The sequence below is a fragment of the Polistes canadensis genome, unplaced genomic scaffold (assembly GCF_001313835.1).
Source record: "Polistes canadensis isolate GaletaPanama2010 unplaced genomic scaffold, ASM131383v1 scaffold_116, whole genome shotgun sequence".
NCBI lineage: Eukaryota > Metazoa > Arthropoda > Insecta > Hymenoptera > Vespidae > Polistes > Polistes canadensis.
In genome coordinates, this window is record NW_014569663.1 from 77,410 (window position 1) to 86,164 (window position 8,755).

General features: G+C 35.5%; 1 long non-coding RNA gene across 2 annotated transcripts in view; it reads right to left on the minus strand.

Annotated features, from left to right (window-relative positions):
* LOC106787860 overlaps nt 1-7,014 on the minus strand; it is a 59,367-nt gene extending 52,353 nt beyond the window's left edge. The window contains exons 1-2 of one of the 2 annotated variants that reach the window (XR_001381848.1): nt 5,800-7,014; nt 4,010-4,012 (exon numbers count right to left, since the gene is read on the minus strand). This is a non-coding gene — a long non-coding RNA (uncharacterized LOC106787860). The remainder of the gene's footprint in view (nt 1-4,009; nt 4,013-5,799) is intronic. The other variant, XR_001381847.1, reaches the window with a different exon arrangement.
* Nucleotides 7,015-8,755: the final 1,741 nt, after the last annotated feature.

The following is an 8,755-nucleotide window of genomic DNA, read 5'->3' on the forward strand; positions in this document are numbered from 1 at the left end:
AACTACGTTAACTATTAGACAGATATTGCTAATAAGAAACGATAAAGAAAAAAGTATTTTAAAGTTGCACTGTGGGCCAACAACTCATTAGACTGCTTTTAACTTAACAGCATTTCTCTTTATAACTTGACCAATGTATAAAAGATACACTTAGTTAAGAGCTTATTATTCGACATAAATGGAAATACGATATGAGAACGAAAATGACTTTATTGTCGATATTGCCATTTCTTTTACTCCTTTCTTATTGTTCATTAAAATGACTCGAGCTTTACTGAAGAAAAAAAATCTTCACCGAGAGCAGGAATAAGAGTTCTTTGAAAATCAATGGAAATATAGAAAAACATACTATAGAAATATCTCGCATGAACGATAAAGAAAATAGAGCAAGTTTTATTCTAATTAACGGCATTGGTAGAGGTCAGTTGTCGTTTCTTAAGAAAACGGAATATCTCAGAAATAATTGCTACTAGTGCACATCGACCGTGCTTGCAAGCATTATAGATTACCAGTAGCGTGGCATTCGGATTCTTTCTCTCTCTCTCTCTTTACACTTCTTGAGATTGCGCTAACTAGCACACAACTTTAATAGAAGCCGATTGCGCGCAATACAAGCCAACAGAGACAGGTGGAGGTATACCTCCTTAACGAGCAACGAATCCACTCGATCCTGCTTTTTTTCCTCCCCCTCATTCTCTTTCACTCTTTTTATTTCCTTCCTTCCTTCCTTCCTTCCTTCCTCATTTCATTCTCCCTTGCCTGTTTTATTTCTTGTTTTATTTTTTTACTTCCTCTTTTCTAAACAAACGTAATCTTTCGCAAAATAGCTCGAGGTCGATGACTTGCAGTGTTTCTTCATCATCCACCGTGCTACCAACAACGAATTTATCGTAGAAATTTCATTCGACGACAGACGAAAAAGTACCAGAAGCCGATGTTATGCGAGCTTAACTCGAATATCTCCAATGAATTTTTGTTCCTTACTTTATTTCACCTCTTCCTTCCCCTTCACACAATTTTTTTTCTATCTTATTCTTCGCGACTGCTAATTCCTCGTCTTCTCGATTCTCACCAGTAATCCTTAATGAATCTCTCATATTTCAGAATATTTCAATATTAATTCTCTCTTTCTTTCTTTCTTTCTTTCTTTCTTTCTCTACCCGTATATCGTACAAAGAAACGCAGTATAAGTTTCAATAGATATTGTTATTCACAGTATCGGATAATCAGGCTGTCAATGTCGAAAAAAGCTGAGTGAGAGAAAGCAGACACGTGCGAGTTTCACGGTGTCGACAATATATCGATAACGCGAGGCAGATTAATTTAACGACGCAACGCGGAGGTACGCCAACAGTACCATCGCCATCACAGTAATTACAGTCGACGATGCGGGTAATCGGCCATGATTTCGTTCGAAACACGAAATTTGAAATTAAACCGATAATCGATGACACCCTGACGCGACTCGTGCAAAAATTGCGATACATGAGTACCGTATATATGTAACCATGGAAGTATTCTATGTGTATTTTATGCGTGTATGTGTTTTTGTGCGTGTGAATTCCGTGGTCTCGTTGAAAAGCATTGGCTAAAGCAACGCCACCGTTCGAAAGAATGAGATAAAGAGAGAAAAAAGTTATAGAGAGTTATTGTTTGACGAAAAAGCAACAGCAAAGATCAAACAACGATTGTCGTATTATTTGTTTTTTGAGGCTCACCCCTTTCCCATCCTTATTTACCATCCCACTTTATCTAACCTGTATATTCTTCTTTCTTTTCGATAAAAATAGTGATCGCTTTTATCCGAAATTCCTTTATCTTCTTCGTTGAACGTTCGATCGATCGATAAAAGATATGAAACGTAATTGGATTCAATGAGATTCTACGAGACCATTTCATTTTGATACACGAGATTTTTATCAATAGAATTCCAAAGGATATGAGAAAAATCTATCAAATATACGCGCACGTTCAAATCTCTGTATACAAATTTGCAATACGTTTCATGGCTAAATTTCCATGAAAACAACAGAATTGATTGTTTGCGTATGACATCATCGCGAATTTAACATAAACCTGACAAAAAGAAAAGAACTCAAGTATCAAAGAATTCAAATAAATGCCTGAAAAACGTGAAATTCGGCTAACTTATATCATCCTACGTTATGTCTGTTATTATAGTACATATAACTAGTGAAATGAGACAACGATACAGGTGTCTATAATCTATAAGCCAATCTCACAGAAAGGGATATCAGGAAAGGGAAGTTTATTGTCGTCGGCGAAGATTAAATCATAGTTTGCGTTAGCCCAGAGCAGTAATATCCATAAATGTGTGTACCCAGTAGGAGCAAGCACACGTTGTTACATGCGGCGAATGCCACAAACGCGCCATTGTTTGCAATTAAATTCAATCAAATTACACGTAGGAAAATGAATAATTACCAAGTACATGAAAGAGAAAGAGAAAGAGAGACAGAGAAGGAGAGAGAGAAAGAGAAAGGGAACATCGCCAGGGGGTGATTCTATCGGTTTGGCTGACGCGTGTGTGCATCTTTCGCCTTCGGGATGCTCGTGCAAATTGGACGATCGAATTACGGTAAGCCCGTTCGTTTGTTGTTCGTTTCTCGTTTCCGCTCGGGTCAATGTGTATTCTCCTCGTGCGTTCGCGTATTAATACGCATAATATGATTCGAGTTATTCTCTGCCGGTGATCGCATGTGAAATTCAAAGTGTTCGAAAGATTCGGTCGCATTAGTGGCTTGAAATCATTAGAACGTGACATTATCAATGTTTTCCACGCAAGAACAGATATACTGGGTATTTTACAAATATATATATATATATATTTATGTATATACTCGTTTAACTCTAATGAAATTTTCAACAGTTGTTATAATACATCATATGAACAGAACGCATGCAATGTCTGTCTATTTCATTACTCTTTTACAACGTTGAATTTTATAATATGATATTATTATATTTATTACATTTTGAAAAACATAAAATGGGGACAAATATACATAACATTTTGGACAGAAAAAGATATTTAATAAAATTCCATATTATAAATACGGTCCAATGAAGATGTACATAAATTACTTAAAACAGCAACTCTGACACAACCTTGTCGATAATGCTAGAATTTATTCATGGTGAACATATTATTGGGTACAAGCAAACTCATGCAGGCTTTTTTTATCCATGAAATCAAATTTCTTTCGTTCGCACATTGAACACTCGGATAACCATCAAAGACCGCAAATCGAACGACGGCGAATTTGATTCCACGCATTCGGAAAATCGAGTTTTCAGTAAACACTACAACCATTAACTTCTCTAAACTGAAAATAATGAAATTTCAAAAAAACAAATATTCGATTTCTGATACGCGAAATATTTCAAAGCTTTGACTATTCCAATTATTCCTTCTCTTATCCTTCGAACAAAATACTGTTTCAATCCCTACAAAATAACAAGGTACAAATATGCATGTGAGATACAGAAAGACTTATAATACGAAAAAAAATAAGTGTAAGTTCGTCGAAAATAATAATTAGTTAAAAAGTTAATCAAGTTTAGATGAAGAACGGATTTACGAACAGTTAGATTCTCAACAGGATCGAATCGAAAAGCTCTCGTCGCCGTCGTTCGTTCAGTCGGGTGGTCAGCACCAGTACCATTGGTAAACCCCATGAGCCAGAGTCAATAGCTAATATTGCCCGATTAGGACGCGTCGTTCGGACGCAGAGAATACTCGTTCAAAATGAAACTCTCAGTTGCTTGTATCCTCTATTTCTCTCTCTCTCTCTCTCTCTCTCTCTCTCTCTCTCTCTCTTTATCTCTCTTTATCTATCTATCTCTCAGCTACCCTTATACATATAGGTTGCAGGTATGTATATATCCCTCTCGTCTCTTTCTCGCTCACCCTTCTAGTAACTTTCAGAATCTTCCTCCCTCTCTCTCTCTCTCTCTCTTTCTCCCTCTCTTTCTCTCTAGTTTCCACTCTCTTGGTTGCAGCAGACACCGACATTATTCGAGCAACGTATACCTGTACCTTGGTCGCTATTTATGCCCTACGTGATACAGCCTTTATATACCAGTAATTATTTATAAAGATCGTCGGGCCTTTTCGACCGAGCTAATATTGTTTTACAGTTAATGTAACGTACTTTTGGAAATCCTCTAAATAAAATATTAAAAAAAATATATTTTTACAAATGTATATACTTATATCGCGATTCGAATTATTAGATTATTTTTTATATCGCATATTTTCATACTGTTATTTCGAATAGCTTATAAATTGTATTTCCCATCGATATTATAATTATTATTCGAATAGAGTAATACAAAATTTCGTTTCATATTTATAAGCAAGAGTGGTAAAGCTTTTCTTAAAAGCTTTTTCATCGAAACAATAATAAACTCAATCCGCTTATAATATGAAAATATTTAAGGGAAAGAAATAATCTGACTGGTTTCATCATTTCTTTTTTTCCCACACCTCGAGTTTATCTTTTAACTTTGTATTTGAAAAGAGGAAGTACAAGTGGTTAAACATTTTTGTCTCCCTCTCCTTTATCTTTGTCAATTAATTACATCTCCAATTAACGCACATCTGTCATAAATTACTCTCATGAAATGATTTTAGAAAGAAATCGTTAAGAGTATAAAAAGAATCATTTGGTATTTCGAATTCAATGCGTGCTTATATCAATGATGGTCTTGCGATAAGGAAGGCGAATAAATGATAAAGAGAAAAATTGAAAGATTGAGAGGGGAAAAGAAAAGACAAGAATACATAGAATAAGAGTCGAACCGGCCAACGAACGAACGAATGCACTTCAAGGTATACTCGACCGAATGACTACGTGAGAGCCAGAATCGGAAAAAGAAAAAGAGAGAGAGAGAGGGATAAAAAAAAAAAAGGGAAGAGACAGAGAAAGACCTATTGACGTTTAAACGGGTCGAATGAAAGCGGTAAGATGAGCCTGAAATATCGACGCCAAGATAAAGTAGTCTGTCTCTGTCTATCTCACTTGCTCACGCAAAGTATCCACGATTGTCCTTCGGCTCGTTATCTCCGAGCGATAAACCTTTTCCGTCATTTTCAAAACATTCACGAATTAATCCCTTCGGAAGGATATGAAATATGCTAATCCTCTTTCCGTATCCCTCCCGCTTTGTTTGTATATTTACATCGGAGCCAGCGCAGAATTATTTTGCATATTTAAGGTAAGGATCGTTAGTTCATAAATATTTAACGGCGAGTATAATGTTTAAGATAAAGTAGTAGTCTATCACTCGGGTCTTGTTTAAATCACAAACATATTGGGAAATTCTTCAAATCGGACCAAGAAGTAGTAGTACGTGCAGAAAAGCTTAACGAGTTATAACACTCGAATCACCATAAATACATTTTAGTATCGGACGTAAGAAGATTGCATTTAAGGAATTTATGGATACTTTCTTAAAAATAAATAACAAAAAAAGAAAAAGAAGAATCTTTTTAAGGATGCAATCCAATAACCATAAAGCTTTATAGTCATTAGAAATTTCTTACTCGCGAACACGCAAACGTGCTAAAGTGCTAAAAGCTGCTATTATTTTCTCAATCCACCAACGTGTGTGTGTGTATGTATGTGTGTGCGCGGATGAACTATAATGGATTAAAATCACGATATTTCTCTCGTTTAAAAGCAGAAATAAATTTTCTAATCGAAAATAAGAGACAAAAAGATAAAAATAAATAAATAAATACGCATATATATATTTGACGTATAAAGAACTCACCAATATTTGAGAATCGTGAACAGACCGTAGGGAAAATTTGAATAAGCTCCAAGAAGGCTCATCGTCGTCGATGTTATCGTTGTCGTTGTCCTTATTATATCCTAGATCGAGCAAGACGAAACCAAAACTAGGTGAGTTAATCGTCCCCCTTCGCAGAAGCATACACAGTTTGCAACCGGAAGTTCACTATCGATGGTTGATCAAGTATCGATCAATCGATCGTATCTCGTTGTCGACATCTTGCCCTTCGCAATCGGTCTACACCTCCGAAGTCTCCTTGCTGGAGGTCCTCTTTCTCGCGAGTCTCACGATAACCGGTTTTGCCGGAGCATTCTCGAATTCGCGATCGTGAATTCCACGAAATTCTGTCGGTGCTTCCGACCGAAGAAGTTGGTTAAGAACGAAAGACAAAGACGATGGGAAATACAAAAAAAAAGATAGAGAGAGGGAAAGATAGAAAAAAGAAAACGAAAGAGAAACAAATAAAATAAGTCTAGGAATAATATTAAACACTCTAATAACCAAACAACACGAATAACACGAGATCAGCACGTGTGAAACTTTCGCGCGCAAGACGCCGCGACACTATGGTATATTAACTCACTGCACGGTATATTCTACCCATAAACGATACCGAAATAATATACGGACGCTCTGTGCAACGTGCCTGATATATGTACGTCACCACGTGGCGAATATGCCCGCGAAAAATACAGATAGACGCTAACAATTTTCTCCTTTTACCTTACGTTATCTCGTAGAAAACCTTTTCAATAATTCATCTTTCTTTTCTTTTTTTATTTATCTTCTTCGGCATAAAAAACGACCCTTTCAATTAATCTCCTCCGATATTGAAATTCCATCATTGACACTCCTATTATACATAATTTACCTACACTATCTTCTAGCTGTTAATAAATTTATATTTCCTTTCTACGTATACTAGGCAATACAATTTAATAATTTTTCATCTTTGGAGTATGATTAAACGAAAGGCATCCTTCTTTGAAGGGTCCAAAAATAAAAAATATCCAGGTTAACGATTAAATGAAGATAAAACAACGGACACGTATATAAGTCGTGTATATATTAGGGTCTATCTAGAGAAAACACCTTGACGATAGCACGTTGCACAGTGCAGTGAGGATCGTGATTTCGCGGGTTCCTACTCCGTAACGTTCGTAACAGCGCAAAAGCAGCACGGGATGCGCGCGTCCCGGCGGCTGCGCGTGCACTGCCCGCGCGCGGTTCTCCTTTGGATTTCTCTTTCCCCCACTCTTATATTTCTCCCTCGCTCTCTCATCTTCCACAGAAACCGAACGCATATATATGGGACCCCATGTACAATTCTTCTTCTAGTTTCTTTTTTCTCTCCTTCCCTCTCTCTCTCTCTCTCACTCTCTTTCTCTTTCTCTCTCTCCCTCTCCCTCTCTTTATCCCTTTCATTCTCTCTCTCTCTTTTTCGCTCGAAATATCCCATGTGCGTCAAGCGTATACACGCGACACACCACCGACTCCCTTTTGCCCTTTCTCTTCGCACCGCGTAAACGTCACTTTCATGATTACCGAGAGATAATCGTCGAGATCTGAACGTCAACGGATAATCGGAGATCTCATAAGTACGATTCGTTTGTGAGACATCGAACATCTGTTTTTTACTTTGCCAACCTACTTTTTATCATCTCGTATTATTACCTCTCACGTTTTTTCTCTCGAGATATTTGTGATAATGTTTTTTTTAAAATTAAAAACTATAACACGTAACATTTTAATATATATATATTTTTTCTATATTTATTATCGTTTGTCGTACGTTTATACATTTCATGATGAAAAGTAAAATTATTGTTATAAAGATCCTATGAAAAATTACCTATATATCATACAAAGATATATGTAGGAAACAAGTTAAATCTGTTTCAGTTTATACATATGCGAATTAAAGAAACTTTCTAAACGATTAATTACTTACTTCGAACATTTAACACGAATGCTTGAATATCAGTAAAGAATCTTTTAACAAACCTTTATTCCACTACTATTGTGTGTATTTTCTTGAGAAAATCGAAAGACCTTAGATGCTTTTCTCTTGTCTGCTGATTTTATCTCAAGCACGTTTGCTTGAACAATATCGTCATTTAGAACGTTAGAGAAACGATCTAAACACTCGAAAATATTTTTATCCTATTTCTATCAATCTAATACTCTTAATTGAAAAGCTTTGTTTCCAACTAGCTTACTTTTCCAACATTCTATAAACCTATCTCTCTTTTAACTAGATTTATTAAATAACGTAGAATGAATAAAAATACTTGCAAAAGTAAAAAGTTTTAATTAGTACGAATTACCTAAGTACTTTATATGAATATATTCAGATTACTTGTACAATTTTTAATCAACATAAATACGTAGCTAAATATTTAGAAAGCATAGTTTTCACGAGACTCACTAGACGGTCTTTTCTTTTTTCCTCTCTCGAGCGGAGCATAGATATCAAAACGCGTACACGTATGTATGTACAATTATCTCGTGACTTCTGCATTGAACGACACAGGACGGAGTCTGCAAGGGTGTCTCCCTGCTTACAGCTTTCTACGAACAAACAACACGTACTTTATAAAACATCACGTTCGAGGCTACGTCACCCTCGAAGAAAAAAAAATCTTTGTCAGATTATTACTACGTAAATATATTTAAATATAAAACATACAAATTATCACGTTAATAACACATTCATACAATTTAATATTAAAAAAATATCCTAGTATCAAAATAATTTTCTATGTTAACACGTCGACAATTGAATTTTATACAAATTATTATATCCTCGTTATACTCATAATCATTATATACTCATTAATGTTATAAGTAATATTCACAGCTTTTTGCTACATATAATACGCAATATAAATAAGAAAAAGAGAAAACAACAAGAGAATCTTTAGGATCGAATTAT